The sequence below is a fragment of the Antechinus flavipes genome, chromosome 3, assembly GCF_016432865.1.
Source record: "Antechinus flavipes isolate AdamAnt ecotype Samford, QLD, Australia chromosome 3, AdamAnt_v2, whole genome shotgun sequence".
NCBI lineage: Eukaryota > Metazoa > Chordata > Mammalia > Dasyuromorphia > Dasyuridae > Antechinus > Antechinus flavipes.
The window spans coordinates 255,192,123-255,210,500 of NC_067400.1; the positions used below are offsets into that span (position 1 = coordinate 255,192,123).

The 18,378-nt window shown below is 34.4% G+C and overlaps 1 protein-coding gene across 1 annotated transcript in view; it reads left to right on the forward strand.

The window, feature by feature from the left end:
- The window catches only part of C3H21orf62 (chromosome 3 C21orf62 homolog), a 30,033-nt gene that overhangs the window by 9,028 nt on the left and 2,627 nt on the right, over positions 1-18,378 (forward strand). The gene's annotated exons all lie outside the window — the stretch shown is intronic.

The window sequence follows — 18,378 nt, forward strand, 5'->3', positions numbered from 1 at the left end:
GTTATATGTTTTATATATACCCTATCCAAAAAAAGGGAAGAGGGTATAATTCAACTGAGTTCATTCCCAAAGTTCATAAAAAAGCCCCAATCATTTTCATTATATAGTGTTTAGGAAATGGATAAGTTTGATCAGCATCCCATAAAAGAAGGACTTGGATCAGTACCCACTTTGCATCTGGAAAGGCCTGGTCTCAAAGGTCATTAGGGAGGCCTCATAACTACCAGAATCCATTTCTTAGTTGCCAGGAATCCAATAGAGCTCATTTGGATTCCTGCCTGTACATCATTTCATAAATTCACAGCTAAGTCCAAACAAAAATTGCCTGAGAGTTTGTTAGAACCCTTCTATCAAAATAAAAATGGTCTTTATGAAATGATCAATGTGAAGAGAAGGCATTTTTACTTGGGATAAAAACATTAGAGAAACTTTCAAGTCAGCAAGGATCTGATTACCTTTAGGTGCATTTGGGCTCAACTAGTTACAGAATTGAATTTCTCTTTATACACTTATACAAAACCTCAGTAGAGCAGAAAGAGAGAAGGAAAAGAATGGGAGAAAGAGAAAGAGGAAGAAAAGATAGGGAAAAAAGAAAAGGAAGAAAGGAAGGAAAGGAAGGAAGAAAAGAGGAAGGAAGGAAGGAAGGAAAGAAGGAAGAAAGGAAGGAAGGAAGGAAGGAAGGAAGGAAGGAAGGAAGGAAGGAAGGAAGGAAGAAGGAAAGAAGGAAGAAAGGAAGGAAGGAAGGAAGGAAGGAAGGAAGGAAGGAAGGAAGGAAGGAAGGAAAGAAGGAAAGAAGGAAGGAAGAAAAGAAAGAAAGAAATTTAAAAGGAAAGAAATTTAAAAAGGAAGGCCAGAAAAGAGGGAAGGGGGGGAAAGAAGAAGAGAGAAAAAGAGAAGGAAAAAGAGAAAGAATGAAAGAAAAAGAAAAAAGATAGCAGCTAAGTGTTGCCATAGCGTACTAGCCCTGAAGACAGGAGAACCTGAGTTCAAATCTAGCCTCTTAATACTTAACACTTATACTTCCTAGCTGTGTGACTCTGGGCAAGTCACTTAACCCGTTAGTTTATTGCCTTAGCAAAAAAAAAAAAAAAAAAAAAAAAAAGATTTATCTTCATGAATTCAAATCCAGTCTCAGACACTTACTAGCCATGTGACTCTGGATAAATCATTTAAACCTTGCCTTAGTTCCTTATCTGTAAAATAAGCTGGAAGAGAAAATAGCAAACTATTCCAGTATCTTTGCCAAGGAAACCCCAAAGGGGGTCAGGAAGAATCGGACATGCTTGAAAGACTCAATTACACAACAACAAAAGAACTGAACATTTCTGAAACAGGTTAAAATAGAATATAATGAGGTGGACTAGAATATGAGTACCAGTTCTTGAGGTATATATAGATACTCCCTGTAAAGTCATCCAATTGGTTGAGAAGTTGGAAAAAATGATGACTCAAAAGTATACATACATTCTGAACAGAGTTTACATATAAAAGTGGTGATACATTGATCTTTCACTTTTTTTTCCCTTTACAATACAAGGAGACAGGACTATTTAGAATCAACCCAAAAAGGTGGAGAAAAACAGCAGCCCTACAGGTGACTGTGAGCATATGGCTGATTCTATCTCTCTTTGTATTTATTCCTTCCTGATCTTAAACATATGAATAGCTAAATATGAAAGTACCCAGATAATATTGTGAGTTTGGGAGATTTGGAGAACCTGTCAAAGGTTGCAATAATTAGAATTATTAATGTCTCCCCCAAAAGCAGCAGAGAAGCAGCCTGGTCCAGTAGGACTCAATGACAGGGAGAATTCCTGGTAGCCAGATAGTAATCACTGTTTTACACAGAAAGGGGAAAAGGACACATAGAACTCACTAATCTAACACAACTTTACTCCATCCCTAACAGAAGAGAGGAAAGCAGACTGTGATACTACTGACAATAAGCTTACTCTTTTATAAACAAGCGCATCATTTTGGTTTCTTTGAAAAAGCAAAAACATACTTCTTGAGGAAATATAAGGTCTCTCACATTTTTTATGCTTTTGTTTTTTTAATTTTTAAAATTTGATTTTTTTCAACTAACAAATATTTCTCTTTCACCCCTTGGAGGAAGAAAAAGGAAAAACAAAACCATTGTAACAAACATATATAATCAAGCAAAATGTATCCCCATATTGACCATGCCTCAGGTATGTCTCATTCTGCATATTAGTCAATCACCTGTCAGGTGGAATTCTTCATAATTAGTTATTTGGAATAATAATTGATCATTGCATTGATCAAATCAAAATGGGCCCTCATTAAATGAGCAATGGAATGTGACATGATAATATGGTGACATGGAAGAATTTATGAGAGTTGATTAGGGGAAAGATAGATGTGATTGACCTAGCAAATCAACTGGTAAAAGGAGTAGAAAGGGATTGGAGAATTAACAAACCTTGAAAATATAATAGAAAAATCTGAGGATAGAGTTAAGTTTAAGAATTAATTTAACTGTACCTGATCTAAAACTATATTATAAAGCAGCGGTCACCAAATCATTTGATATTGGCTAAGAAACAGATTAGTTGATCAGTGGAAAAGGTTTGGTTCACAGGACAAAATAGTCAATAACTATAGCAAACCAGTGTTTGACAAACCCAAAGTTCCCAACTTTTGGGATAAGAATTCATTATTTGACAAAAACTGCTGGGAAAACTGGAAATTAGTATGGCAGAAATTAGGCATGGACCCATACTTAACACTGTATACCAAGATAAGATCAAAATGGGTCCATGATTTAGGCATAAAGAACGAGATCATAAATAAATTAGAGGAACATAGGATAGTTTACCTCTCAGACTTGTGGAGAAGGAAGAAATTTGTGACCAAAGAAGAACTAGAGATCATCATTGATCACAAAATAGAAAATTTTTATTACATCAAATTAAAAGGCCTTTATACAAACAAAACTAATGCAAACAAAATTAGAAGGGAAGCAACAAACTGGGAAGACATTTTTACAGTTAAATATTCTGATAAAGGCCTTATTTCTAAAATATATAGAGAATTGACTCTAATTTATAAGAAATCAAGCCATTCTCCAATTGATAAATGGTCAAAAGATATGAACAATTTTCAGATGATGAAATTGAAACTATTTCCACTCATATGAAAGAATGTTCCAAATCACTATTGATCAGAGAAATGCAAATTAAGACAACGCTGAATACCATTACACACCTGTCAGATTGGCTAAGATGACAGGAAAAAACAATGATGAATGTTGGAGGGGATGCAGGAAAACTGGAACACTGATGCATTGGTTGGTGGAGTTGTGAACTATGCCCAAAAAGTTGTCAAACTGTGCATACCCTTTGATCCAGTAGTGCTATTACTGGGCTTATACCCCAAAGAGATACTAAAGAAGAGAAAGGGACCTGTATGTGCCAAAATGTTTGTGGCAGCCCTGTTTGTTGTGGCTAGAAACTGGAAAATGAATGGTTGGGTAAATTGTGGTATATGAATATTATGGAATATTATTGTTCTATAAGAAATGGCCAGCAGGATGATTTCAGAGAGATCTGGAGAGATTTACATGAACTGATGCTAAGTGAGATGAGCAGAACCAGGAGATCATTATATACCTCAACAACAATAGTGTATGAGGATGTATTCTGATGGAAGAGGATTTCTTCAACAAAGGGAAGATCTAATTCAGTTCCAATTAATCAATGATGGACAGAATCAGCTACACCCAGAGAAGGAACACTGGGAAATGAGTGTGAACTATTTGCATTTTTGTTTTTCTTCTCAGGTTATTTTTACCTTCTGAATCCAATTCTTCTTGTGAAACAAGAGAACTGTTTGGTTCTGCACACATATATTGTATCTAGGATATACTATAACATATTTAACACATATAAGAACTGCCTGCCATCTAGGGGAGGGGATGGAGGAAGGGAAGTGAAAAGTTGGAACAGAAGTGAGTACAAGGGATAATGTTGTAAAAAATTACCCATGCATATGTACTGTCACTAAAGAGTTATTTTTTAAAAATGAACTAATTTAAGAATAAGTTTAAGCTAGTTGTGTGGCCCTAGGCAAGTCACTTAACCCCAATTGCCCCAGCAAAAAAAAAAAAAAAAGAATTAGTTTAAGAATGTGGCTAGTTTGGACACAGCAATAGGGTTTTTGTTTGTAGATGATTGTGTACTCAATACAGCTTCCAAAACCAAGATGCAACTAAGTGTGGGCAATTCTCCGTCACTTTGTGCTAAATTTGGCCTGACAACAATAACACTCCAATAAAATAGAGGTTCTTCACCAGCCAGCACCACACCATCCATACATGAAATCATTGGTTATAGCAAATGGAGAAATTATTGTGGATAAGTTCATTTAACCTTGACAATATGCTTTCCAGGGATGTCCACATAAATGAGGAAGTTGATGCAAGAATTGCTAGTTCAGCAATTGGAAGACTCTGAAAGAAAGTGTAGGAGAGAAGTATTAGGCAGCATATCAAACTGAAACATACCAAACAGAAATGTTCTGCTGACTTCATGATTGTATAACTGTGAAACCTGGATAATCTACCAGCATCATGCCAAAAATTGAATCATTTCCAATTTGAATTGTTTTAGGAAGATTTTACAGATTACCTGACAAGATAAGGTACCTGACACTAAGGTTCTCTCCTGAGCTGAACTGCCAAACATTCAAACTATTGCAAAGAAAACAACTCTGATGAGCTGGCCAAATAGCCAAAATGCCAAATGTATATTTACCTAGAAGACTATTTTATAGAGAAATTAAACAAGTCAAGTGCTTACCTGAAGGTCAAAAGAAGTGCTATTAAGAACACTCTCAAAAAAATAAAAATAAAAATAAAAAAAAGAACACTCTCAAGATCTCTTCAAAGAACTTTGGAATTAACTATAAGATGCTAGCAGAGAACTGCTCAGCATGGTGCACTTGAATCAAAGAAGGTGCTGTATTCCATGAGCAAAGCAGAATTGCAGTAGGACAAAGGAAATGTGAGATATACAAATCTAGAAAGTGCCTTCCAAGTTCATAATGGATTGATCAGTCATAGCTGAACAGTGTACCTTCATCCCAACATTATGATGCTATTAATCCTCTTTGAGTATGAAGGACAAACAACAACATGAGACCACTTTAAATGATTATAGCTGAAGGAAGTTTAAACAGTAAGAGGAAGGAGGAATGAGAGGAAGGAGAAGGGAACCAAGAAAGAAAATAAATCCCGGGCAGATACAGCCTATTTAAAATTTTTGGTTGTAGAGAGCTATTTTAGGCTCAGAGAGAGATTAAGTAGGTTTTCCATGACTATATAGCTAGTGAATGTCAGAGAAAATAGCTGAACTAATTTCCTAATTTCTAATCTAGCTCTTTATTCACACTGCCAAACTGCTTCTTGTTAACAAATATGGATATTTGAGAAGAGAATGAGGATTATAAATCAAACTTCATTACAACAAATTCAATTATAATGAAAATCTCTACAAGTGAACTCCATGTCCCTGAAGACTCTCCATTTTATTACAAGGAACAATAAATTTAAGCAAGAGATAGAATGATATAAATAAGAGCATTATTTTAAAAAAGCATTTAAAATAAAAAATATTTTTAAAATAAATGAAATAAATTTAATTTTCTCATCTACAAAATTAGATAACTAAACTAGATGAGCTAATAAAAGCTCTTCCTACATTTTATTCTATGAAAAGAATTGGGAATATTGTGGAATTTGTTCTAAGGAATGTATGGAGGTTCATAATTTAATGGATATGGGAGGCATTATGGAATTTAAAGAACATATATATTTTCAAAGTTTCCTTTTCCTCAGCATTAGTTAGAAATAGGTTCCATTTGATATAACAGTTCATATAAAAGGATGGATACATTGCCTGATATTAAATTATTCACCCAAATAAAATTTATTTGCCCTTGCAGAAAGAGCCACAATTAGGGCAAAACTATAAGAACATAAACAGTCTTTCAACAATATAGAAGTAACTGAGCTTAGTATTTAACTGGTATTATTAACACACCTATAACACTTCAACTCTTTATTATTTAGTTTTCTAAAATTTTTATTTATACTTTTAAGGTTTACAAAGCCCTTGAAATATATTATCTCATTTGATTTTATATTTAATAGATAAGACTTCTTTCATTATTTTTACAAAATACATTACAAACTTGTTTGGAGGACACAATTTATACGAAGGAAGGATTTCATTCTTCTTGATCCATCTGCCCCCTTTGTCACTGTTGATAATATTGTTCTCCTGTATATTCTCTTATTCTAAGTTTTTTGTAACATTGCACTCTTCTAGTTCCTCTCCTCCCTACCTGATCTCTCATCATCAATCTCCTTTATTGAATGTTTATCCAGTTCATGCCCAATGGCTATGAGTATTTCCCAAGGATCTGCTGGGTGCTCTTCTCTTCTCCTATACTCTCAGTGATTTCACTAGGTCTCATCATTTAAAATACAGATGATTCTTTAGATCTCTTCATAGACCCCAATCTTCAGACTGGCATTTCCAATTCCTTATTGGACATCTAGAACTGGATGTTCAGTAAACATGTTAAACTCAACATGTCCCAAACTGATCTCATTATATTTCCTCCAAAATCTTCTCCCTTTCCTAAGTTCCTTATTGCTGTTGAATCATTTCTATTTTCTCATTCACCTAGGTTCACTATTAGTTGCCATTCTCAACTTCTCACTCTCAATCCCCATACTGAATCTGTTGCCAAGGTCAATTAAGTCTACCTTCCCAATATCTCTCATATATAATACCACTTTCTCTCCTCTAGCATAGCCACCATTCTGGTGTGGATCTTCATCACCTCATTCCAGGCTTACTGTAACAGCTTTTTAATTGGCCATACTGCTTTAAATCTCTCTCCATTCAGCTGCCAAAGTGATTTTCTTAAAGCTCAGGTCTGATCATGATACTTCCTTACTAAATAATTCCCCATTATGTCGAGGATTTCTTTTAATCATCTGTTTGGCATTTAAAGTGCTTCGTAACCTGATTCCTTCCTATGTAAGGAAGATCGCTTTTTATGTCTCCGTCTTCTTACACCCTGTGATCCAACAATACTAGGTTTCTTGCTATTTCTTACACTTATAACAGTGATTACCCTGCTTGCTACTGCCTGAAGGCTAGGTATGTAATATTTTACCCTTCCCCCAAGGTTTTCTTATACTTAAAAAGGGTTTGACACCATTTGCCAGTGGCTCAAGCTGATTGTGCCCTTCTAATTTTAGGGGTCCTTGCCCCCATTCCATTTAATCTCTTACTAGTTAGATGAACTTTTACAAAGGAATATTTACTTCAAAGACACAAGAAGAATGAATATACAATCATCCCAATATGTGGGGACGTAATCCTCCCCTATACCATATTAATCTCTGGTACCTTCCAATTATACCTTGTTTGTATGAACAACTTGGTGTAGTGGGAGCCAGACTACTAAAGTGATTGCATTACACTACTAAGAGAAAGTCTATGGATAGACAGTTGAGCTGGCTGATGCAGGTACTTCAACTTGAGAGGTTATTGAATCATCCATAAAGTAATAGTGGCAGCAACTGCAGAGAGAGAACAGTGAACAGCCCAAGAGTATGATGAGGAGAGCAAATTACAAAGAAAGGATGGCCACTGAGGCCCTTAATTGGAATAATATTAAAGCAAGACTGTGAATCGGGATCTTGAAAATCCTGAAATCCCAATAGAGAAAGCTCAAAGACTAAGATGTTATTTCTGTTGGTTTTCTGGTTTTATTATTTTCCCTAATAAGTCTAGTCTTTGTGAAATATTTGTGAGACATAGCTTATAGTGGGACAACTAGGAGATAGAGGAAATAAACTATTCAAATTCAACCTGGAGTTAAAATTCAACCTCATTTAAATACTGTGTGAGCTTGGGCTAGTCAATTAGACGTTTGTCTCAGTTTCTTCATCTGTAAAATGAATTGGAGAAGGAGATGACAAACTACTCCAGTATCTTTACCAAGAAAACCCCAAATAAACTAATAGAGATTTGGATATGACTGAAAGGACTGAAAACAAAGGACAAAAAAGCTCTTAAGATATAATAAGGGAGCTGGGAAGAGGGACCCCAGAAATACATACATCAAGGTTTTTTTTATGTATTCAGAGGTTACCCATGGTGGTAACTGGAACATTCTTGAGGATACACAATATCAAATCTAATCCAGGTGTTCTCAGACCTGAGAGGCTGAGTCATGGATTACACCCAACACTCAATACCAATTATTTAATGTTCTTTCTTTTTTCTATCCTTTGAGTTACATTTCTTTACCTTCCTGATCCCCATAATGGTCAAGATTATCTTCTGCCTCTTCACATTCCTTTTTTTCTTTTTTTATTGTTATTGATTTTTTTTGCTTTGTAGCCCTTCTTCTAATAGTTAAATATTTTATTCTCCCCAAAAACTTGGAGAGGCATTTCTAACCCAAGAGGAGTGATTTTATACCAAAACACTACAAAAATTCAAGCAGTGTAAATGTGACAATATCTCTGTTTATGTTACTGAAAGAGTCTCAAGCTTATAGAACAGGATTTGAACTTGGAAAGTCTTTGTATCACTAATACAGTTGGGGACTGTCTTTAGAACAAAATATTGTACACAATACAGTTTAAATATGAGTGTGCATGACAGTGAGATGAAGTCTGGACACATCAGAATTGAGCTAATGTGCATTGTAGTAGGAGTTATGTGCCCCATGGATTTTGCGTGGGCACACAAGATATTACTTATTACAAAACAAATTCCATGCCAAATTCCTTTTAAATCGAGAATTAAACAACATTTTTTAAAGATAATGCTTATATCTGTCTCCAAAAGGAATGTTAGTTGGATAGGATAGGTTCTGTTTACAGGAAGATATTACTTGTAAGACAATATCTTATCAAAGGAAAGATATCATTTGGACTACTTGCAGAGTAAAGAGATGTGAAATTCTCAAGAATAATGTTTTGAGTTAAATTCTATTTTATTCTGAAATGAAAATCTGAATGACATAGCTATGAAATTCTAGGACTTTTTTGTCACTTTCAAATCAGAAATAATTTTTCATTTACAAACAGAATAGCATTGGGGAACACTTCAAATAAAGAATCCGGGGGGAAAGAAGAGGACCAAATAGAACTTGACAAGAAGAGAAATTGAAACTGTGCTAAATAGAAGGCAATGCTGAGTAACCCTAAGAGTCAGGCTAGAAATTGTTTTGATGGTTAAAGGAAAGGGAAGTCTTCCACTGGAGTATCTCAAGAAGAAAGTCATAGAACAAGAATTAGGGAAACTTTATGGAAACTAAGTCCTGGAAGTCTGTTCTAGTTTTAAAAAAAAGTCTTTGAAATCTTCTCAGGATTTACCCACTATGGAGCCCAGAGTCATGGAGGAAGGTTTTGAGAAGGCCAAGGTCAACATAAATTTATTTAATTCAACAAACATTTATGAAGCCTATTATATGAAAGTACAAAGAATTTACATTCTACTGAGGAAAAGAAAAGGTACACAGATAAGGAAATACATCATCTTTAGGGAGAAAATACTAATAATTAGGAGACTTAGAAAAGGGTTTAAACAGAAGATAGTCCTAAGAACCTTGAAGGAAGCTAGAAAGCTCCTCAGTCTCTTCCATATAGGGAATTGTATCCAGTTTTTGTATATGCCCAGAGTGATGGGGCCAATTTAGCCTATCTCCCAATATATAACAGAGTAAAAAGGAATTGTTCAGCTAAAACCAACCAGCATATCAACAAACATTCACAGCATATGAAATATTCCATACTTATATTCTTCTATTTTTGCAAAAAAAATTATCTCATCAATACTGGTCATTATAATTACAAATTTTTCAGTTTAGTGCTTTTTGCTCTTTATTGTAGTCATTGTATAGTGTTTTCCTGCTTGTGCTTACTTAATTTAGTATCAGTTCATATATGTTTTCCAGGCTTTTCTCAATTTTTCAGTGATAATCTCTTATGGCATGGAAATATTATATTATATCCATGCACCACAACTTGTTTGGTTGTTGTCCTATTAATGGGCATTTATTTTGTTTCTAGTTCTTTGTTATCACCTCAAACACTTACTCACTGTAATACTGGGCAAATTGCTTATCCTCAGCCTTAATTTCCTTATATGTAAAATGTAATGAGGATAATAATAGTAGCTGCCATTTTTATATTTATATGTGTATTTGATTCTCACAACAACCTAGTAAAACAGCTACTACTATCATACATGCACATAAACACACAAATATAATTATTGTAAACCTTATAAATATTAGTTATTATTTACATGTGTGGATGTATATAACATGATATTATTGTTGTTGTTGTCTGACTGTTCTTGATTCATTTTGGCATTTTCTTTAAAAAGATATTAGAATGACTTGTTATTTTCTTCTCCGGTTCATTTTACAGATGAAGAAACTGAGGCAAATTGGATTAAGTGATTTACCCACGGTTACACAGTTAGTATCTGAAGTCAAATTTGAACTCAGGTGTTCTCGCTCTAGGCCCAGTGCTCTATCCACCATGCTACCTAACCATTCCAGCCACTGTGTATATAATGCATATTTCATATTTCTAGTCCTTTTGAATTTTGTATTATTTCATATAGATGTTTTCATATTTCTATAAAGTCAAAGTGGGACTATATAGTCAAAGGGTCTAAGGTTCTTATTATTGTTGGATTGCTTACCAGAAAGGAATGTGCTCCTATGCATTGTTGTAATTCTTTTTTATAGCTAAATGCCTAGAAGTCTTTTACATTCATTTTCTCCATTGTCTTACCATACTTTCTCTTTTATCAGTCCCTTGTTTTCTGGCTTCCAAAATTGCGATTCAACTGACACTACTTTCTCACCAGATTAACTATCTCTTACCTACTAAAGGCATTGGTTTTTTCTCAATTATCCATCTTCTTGACTTAAGAAGACTCTTCTTATCTATTTAGCCACTCCTCATTCTCCTTTCTAGGATCATTATTGTAATGTAATGACAGGACTCTCTCAAAGCTTGGCTCTGAGTCCTTTTCTCTCCATATTCTCCCTCTTTTGATAACTCTCATGGGTTCAATCATCAGCTCAATACAGAGGACTCACAAATCTATACAGTTCTAATCTTTTGTGATTCTAATTTAGAGTCCTACATCAATTATTGCTGGACTTACCATCCAGTACCTTAAATTCAACATGTCCACATTGTTTTCCTCTCTAAACTTGTACTCCTCCAAACTTTTTCTATTTTTGTTGAGTAGACCCAAAATAACATCTTTCACGAAAAGAATCACTCGAGTTTAGAAACTCAGTTATCCTTGAGTTTTCTCTCTCCCTCCTTCCCTTTTCCTTCCTTGTTCCCTTTACTTCCCTCCCTTCCTTGTTCTCTCGTTCTCTCTCTCTCTCTCTCTCTCTCTCTCTCTCTCTCTCTCTCTCTCTCTCTCTCTCTCTCTCTCTCTCTCTTATTTTTATATATTCCCTTTATCCAACCAACTGCCAAGTTTTGTCAATTCAGCCTTCACAATATCTTTTACATTCAACCTCTTCTTTCCACTCAAGCAGGATCCTACATCATCATCTTCTTCTTAGGCTGTTAGAATAGCTTCCTATGCTAAAGCTTGCCTTTCCTACTTCCAATCTCTCCCCTCTCTAATGCATCCTTTACACAGATGTCAAATAGATCTGCCTAAAGAATAAGTCTGACCTTATCACTCTTTTATTAAAAATCTTCAGTGGCTTCCCTGTTGCCTTTAAACAATATAAATTCTCTGGAATTGAGAGTCTTCTACATTCTGACTTCAATCTACTCTCCTAGACTGTTTCAGTCAAACTGGCCCACTAACTTCCTTAAAATCAGTATGTATTCCATTTCCCATCTCTATGTATTCACAGAAGCTATTCTCCATTTTTGAAATTCATTCTTTCCTCACCTCTTTTAGAATCCTCCTGTTCCCCCCCCCCCCCCAGGCAACTTACATTTATCTAGCTATGGGCCCATAGCCAAATTACTTAATTTCCCAGTAATCCCAAGCATTAAGATGAAAAATTACAAATGAATTGTTTATCTGAATAGAAGATTCCAAACCCACATTCTTTCAATACCAATAACATCATATGCATAGATGAAAAATAAAAGTCTAAGGACCCCTTCCGTAGAATGTTAACTCCTTGAAGGCAGAGGCTATTTCATTTTTATCTTTGTATCTACATGCATCTAACACAATGTTCTCCATACATCAGGCACTTGATACATATTGGGTGAATAGAATCACACAAATTTAGAGCTAAAAGGATACCAGGAGCTTACTGATCTGTCCTAAGTAACACATCTAAGATTTGAACCCTGATCCTCTGCTTCTATCTGTAGCATTACTTACACATAACCCTATTTGAACCTAATGGTAGCACCTTTACATCATCCTTTTATTAATTTTAATCCTCTTAGATTCTAATCTAAAAGGCATAATTCTAGTCTTTTGCTATATTTTAAGATGCTGATCATTGTCTGACATGTTACCTATATTAAAAGAGAAAAGACTAATTTATAACTTGATAAGCTTGTCTGTTTAAATATTTTAAAAGATGAGCAATTGAAAATTATAGTGTCCTTTATTTTCCATTTATTAAAGGGCTATAGTTAGTGACAAGACACTGTTGAGATTAAACCCCTGAATTTATAACAACTGCTTTAGTTGTCTGTACAATTGTGGGATTATATTTTAATCCAAACCTGTATCTCATTTGAGTAGGGAACTCTTATTGTGGAAACTCATTCCACTAGACCAGGTTACACAAAGTTGCCAGGGGCATGGAAAGTAGCTCTTTGAAGCCCTGAAATTTTAAGAAGCTGAAAAAAGATTTGCATGATTCTCAGTCCCTTCTCTTGTCTTCCTGAGTTTTCCCAGCTCTGGTTTGTGGATTTCCTTATACAAATCTATTGTTTTTAAACACTGTTATTCTATTACTCACTTTCAATCTTTAAGCTTCTTTTTAAATAAGCTATGCCCTTCCAAAGCTATGGCATTCATTAGTCATAGTCTACCAAATCTCACTGATGCACAGCATAAAAGAGGTATGAGAAATGCCCATACTGCCTGAGATAGAGTCTCCTTATATGGAAGATACAGGGGTCTTCCTGCTTCAAGTCTCTCCACTTCAATCCATCCTCCATTAAGCCAGTAGTGATTTTCCTAAAGCACAGGTCTTAAGTAGATAAATCATATCACTACTACCCATACTCAGTTAATTCCAATGGCTCCCTATCTCCAGAAGCAAATACAAAATTCTGTTTTACATTTAAAGCTCTTTATAGTCTAGCCCCCTCTTATCTTTCTTATCTTCTTACAGCTTATTTCCCAACTCATATTCAATCTTTATTCCAGTGACACTAGATCTCTGGACTCTTCTGGACTCTGGAGCAGAACACTCCATCTTTTAGCATAAGGCATTTTCTCTTGATTGTAAGATTGTTAGATAGTAAGACTTAAAAAAAAAAAAGACTATCTTTTATCTCTTTTTGTATTTCCTAGCACTTATCATAATACCTGGCACACAATAGTGCTTTAATAAATGTTTATTGATTAACTAGGAAGCTGCTTTTGATACAACATTGGAATTATCCTTTTCTTATAATGAAGGTGATTTTGAAAGGAAACCTGTTCCTTTCAGGTTGTCAACATTTTTATAAACAAAAAACTGACAAATATCTTATAGGACAACAATTAATAAATTATGAATGAAAATAAGGGAAACAAGCTACATCCAATACCATTTTCATGGTCTTCACAAAAAATAGTTTCAAAAAATTTAGGTATGTGTATATATGTATCCACTCTTACTTATATGTACATATACATCCAGATACACACACTCAACCACTAAGCCATATTAGTCAAAATTTTTGCTCAAAATTACTCAGAAATAACGCAGAGCCACAAAAACTTAAGAACAACATTTCAGGAGCTGTCACCACACCAAATACTCATAATCTTAAGTAATCATCAAGCATTTATTAACTGTCTAGGAACTGGCTTAGTGCTGAAGATACAAAAACAATTCCTGCTTTCAAGGAACTCATAGTCTGATGAGGGGATAACATACAAACAATTATAGATAAACAAGTCATACAAAAATTTTCCGAGGAGTCATTGATAGGTACTGTTGTCAGTCATATCTATCAGCACATGGAGATCTGGAAAAACTGGTTTATTACATGCTCACAGCATAGATTTACTGTATACAGAAAGGACTAAGTCCTAAGCAGCAACTTCTTTAACCTTATATAAGTTTTAATTATATGGGAAGGATGAGTACAATGGAATTTTATAGAAGACAGAAGAGGAGATGATCATTTCCATAAAGAATGGATAGCAAAAGGGGAAGATTTACAGCAGGTAAAACAGTAAATTAGTAATTGTATACCAGGTTTATATAGATGGAATTTGTAAACTGAACTTTACCAGTCGAGCTATAATTTGACATCTCAGCTTGATTCTGCAAGTTCTACCTAGTTTTACCACTTCATCTTAAGTAAATGGTGGTAAGAAAATTAAGCCCAAAAGTCTCTTATCACACAAGATCACAGGATCACGAGATCACATAGTATTTGGTAGGAAGCAGGCATTAAGACTGGAAAGGTAGGAAAGAGCCAATTGATAAAGAACTTTAAAAATCTAGTAGACCATGTTGTATTTGATCCTAAAAATGATAAGGAACCACTACAATTTATTATATAGGGAGTTGATATCTCCAAACTACATAAAACAAAAGTTGTCAAAAGGTAGACTTAGCAGAGGAGACCAAAATAATGTGGAAACAGAATGAGATATATTCATCTTTCTGGCCTTATCTGCTTCTGGAATTATATTGATAATGCCTGCAATGAGCATAAATTTATATACAAATGCTTTTAACTACCAAAAAAAACCACTCCAATTATTTTATCAATCTGTGCAACACTATTGTAGAACATTAAATATAAAAGAATAATAAAAGCATGAATATACTTACATGCATATATATGTGTATGTACACACACGTATATATACAGATATCTATAATCATATATATGTATACACACATATTATATATATATATATATATATATATATATATATATACACACACATGTACATTCAAATACATCTATGTAAAGCCATACTATGCTTGTTTGTCCTGTTTCTCTGAAGATGGATAACATCATCCTTCAGGTCTGAGTCTTTCCACAATTTTCTTAATCCACCAACTCATCATATCCTATACCATAGCAATACTCCAACCTTACACTAGCTAGTTATATCTAGTTATTTTAAATAGTTTAAAACAATATTGATTAATATGACTGGCATCAAATTCCCTATTTTTCTTCTTTTTATTAAATCTATTTTAGCTTAGTTTAGTTTAGTTTAATTGCTGAGATCAATGATTACTAATCCTGATTTTTTTCTCTAAGTTCCCTAAGTGTGTGTGTATCTATTTCCTAGCCTTACTGACTCCTCTGCTTCTACCAGCTATCTTGCTTTTCTATCCCTGAAAAGATCCTTCCCTTTTCCTGTCCCTCAATCTTTTCCATTCCTCTTTATCCCATCCCTGTTAATCTACATATCTTATCCTATTCCCATTAATCTATACCCCCTTCAATGCCCCCCTTATCCTATTCCCTCTCTCTTATTTCTTTATACAAAAGAGGACTTTTATACCCTTCTAGGCACATTTTTATTGTTCCCTCTTTAACCCATTCCTAATGTGAGAAGGATTCCAGAACTACTACCTTTTCCACTCTCATTTAATTCCTCTGGGTTAGTTCTTGCTCTCACACCTCATTTGTATAATATAATTACTCTTTACCTTTTTCTATACAGTTTAGCTTTTGAGAATTATATCATATTCAACTCTATTCCATTCTTTCTTTTGATTTACCCAATTATCAATGGCAATCTTAGACATATGGTTTACATTTCCATGTATAAAACATAAAGTTTGTCCTTTAGTTCTTTTATCTTCCATGTATATGATTCCAATTGGATCTCTGCTATATTTGAATTGCTTTTTTTTTCTTTTTGCTCATAAAATTTTTCCTTCATCTGGGGGTTTCAGAATTTGGCAATGATTTTCCTAAAGATTTTACTTATAGGATATCTTTCAGTTAGTGATCAATGGATTTTTTTCTATTTTTATTTTCCCCCTATTGTTCTAATATTTGAGAACAATTTTCTTTAATCATTTCTTGTATTATTATATCAAAATTCTTTTTTGTACCATAGCTTTCAGGTGGTTCAATTATTCTTATATTTCTCTTCTTGATCTGTTCTTCAGATCTGTTGTTTTCTTTATAAGATGCCTCACATTCTCTTCTGTTTTTTCATCCTTTTTAGTTTGTTTTATTATTTCTTGGTCTTATAACTTTGATGGTTTCCCCTTGCCCAATTCTAGTTTTGAAGGAGTTATTTTCTTCCTTGAGACTCTGGATCTCCTTTTCTGCTTGGTTGACTTTCTTTTCATAATCTTGGGGTTTAGGGGATTGTTTTTATTTTTTGAAGTTTTTCCTCTGTCTCTCCCAATTGATTTTGAAAATCTTTTTTGAGTTCTTCTATGAATTCTCTTTGGGCAGGTGACAAATTAACATTACTCTTTGGGACAGGAGAGGCTTTTTTTTTTTTTTACTTCAGTATTCTCCCTTAAAGATAAACTCCAATCTTTTCTATTCCCATAGTAACTTTCTATGCTTGAATTCTTTCTCCTTTGTCTGTTTGTTTAAAAAAAGTGTTTATTAGTAATAATCTCTAGTCTTCTGCCTCAGGTTCTCCTTCAGTTCTCCTCCTGACCTGGAACCCAAACCAAGAGCTCCCCATTTCCATAAATGTCCACAGCCAGCAGTGCCTCTGCCCTACTATGGCTTTACACTTATTGGGTTGTGTTGGTTCCTTCTTACCCAGGGCTTTGTCTCAGCAGCAAGTTAAGTAAGCCTGACATTTCTTATTAGCAGAGATTCTCTGAATCTTCCCTGACTCAAATTCCAAACTCCCTACAAACATTTGCTGTTTCAACAGACCTACCCTGAAGATATTTACACTTCACAAGGACAAAACCTCATTTTGATATCTTTCTTCCTATCTTCTCTAATTGTCCCAAAAGGACCATAGTTCTACCCCTGCTCAAGTTGTTTTTAACCAGTCCAAGTTCACCCTGAGGTATAGTTTTGTCTTGTTTGTGAGGGAAATCTACAGCGCTTTGAATTTTTTGACCTATTCCATTATCTTCACAGAATCCTCTCTTCTCTTCTATTTTTAAAAAAACCTTTTTATAACATTGGTTCTCACTTCCCAAAGCCTCCTGAATGAATATCCTAAAAGTTAAAGGAATCATTTTTTCATGCATCTTACAAGTTGGTAACTTTCTCTGATCCCCTGTTAGCTTATAGCATAATTCATAACTTATTACAATTTGTATTATCTCTACCCCAATGCCTGAATAGGACTCACATCAATACATTCCACTGGATCTAAGACTTTGGAGACTGCATACATTCTCCCCAAATATCTTTCCTTTCCCTATGTTTTCCCTGGGGTAACTAGATGTGTTTATTAAAATGAATGGGTGTTTCCCAAAACATGGAGGAAAAGGAAAGAGAGCTAGGTACTTGTCTTCCCCACATTTTCTACTCCCCTTCCCCACAAACCACAAAGACAAAGGTTTTTAATTGCCCTCAATAATTTCATTTTACATAGTGCTTAATGCTACTTGAGTAGGTAGTTGGTACAATAGAGTTCCAGGCCTGAAGTTAGAAAGACTCTTCTTCCTGAGTTCAAGTCTGGTCTCAGACTCTTACTAGCTGTGTGACCCTGAGCAAATCACTTAATTCTGTTTACCTCAATTCCTCATCTGTAAAATGAACTAGAGAAGGAACTGGCAAACTACTACAATAACTTTGCCAAGAAAACCCCAAATGGATCACAAAGAGTATGACACAACTGAAATGACTTAATAACAACCATGCTACTTATCTCCTGGTAGATATTGTGTGTAGTATATATGATATGTATACATATAAATATAGATATAAAAAACAATGCATGATAGTATTCTGAGTGAGGAATGATATGGATAAAGGTAATTATGGTTTTTATCATTTAATTAGCTTTGTCATTGTTTATTAACACACAGTAACAAATGTAAGTTATTAATTCAATCCACCACTTTCAATCTTTATTCACCTTGGGAAAGCACCAAATAAATGGGCAAGTTATCTCATTAGATCATACAAGGGAGTTAAAAAAAATAGAACAAAGCTAGAAGAAAAATAAGGGCGAATCAAGT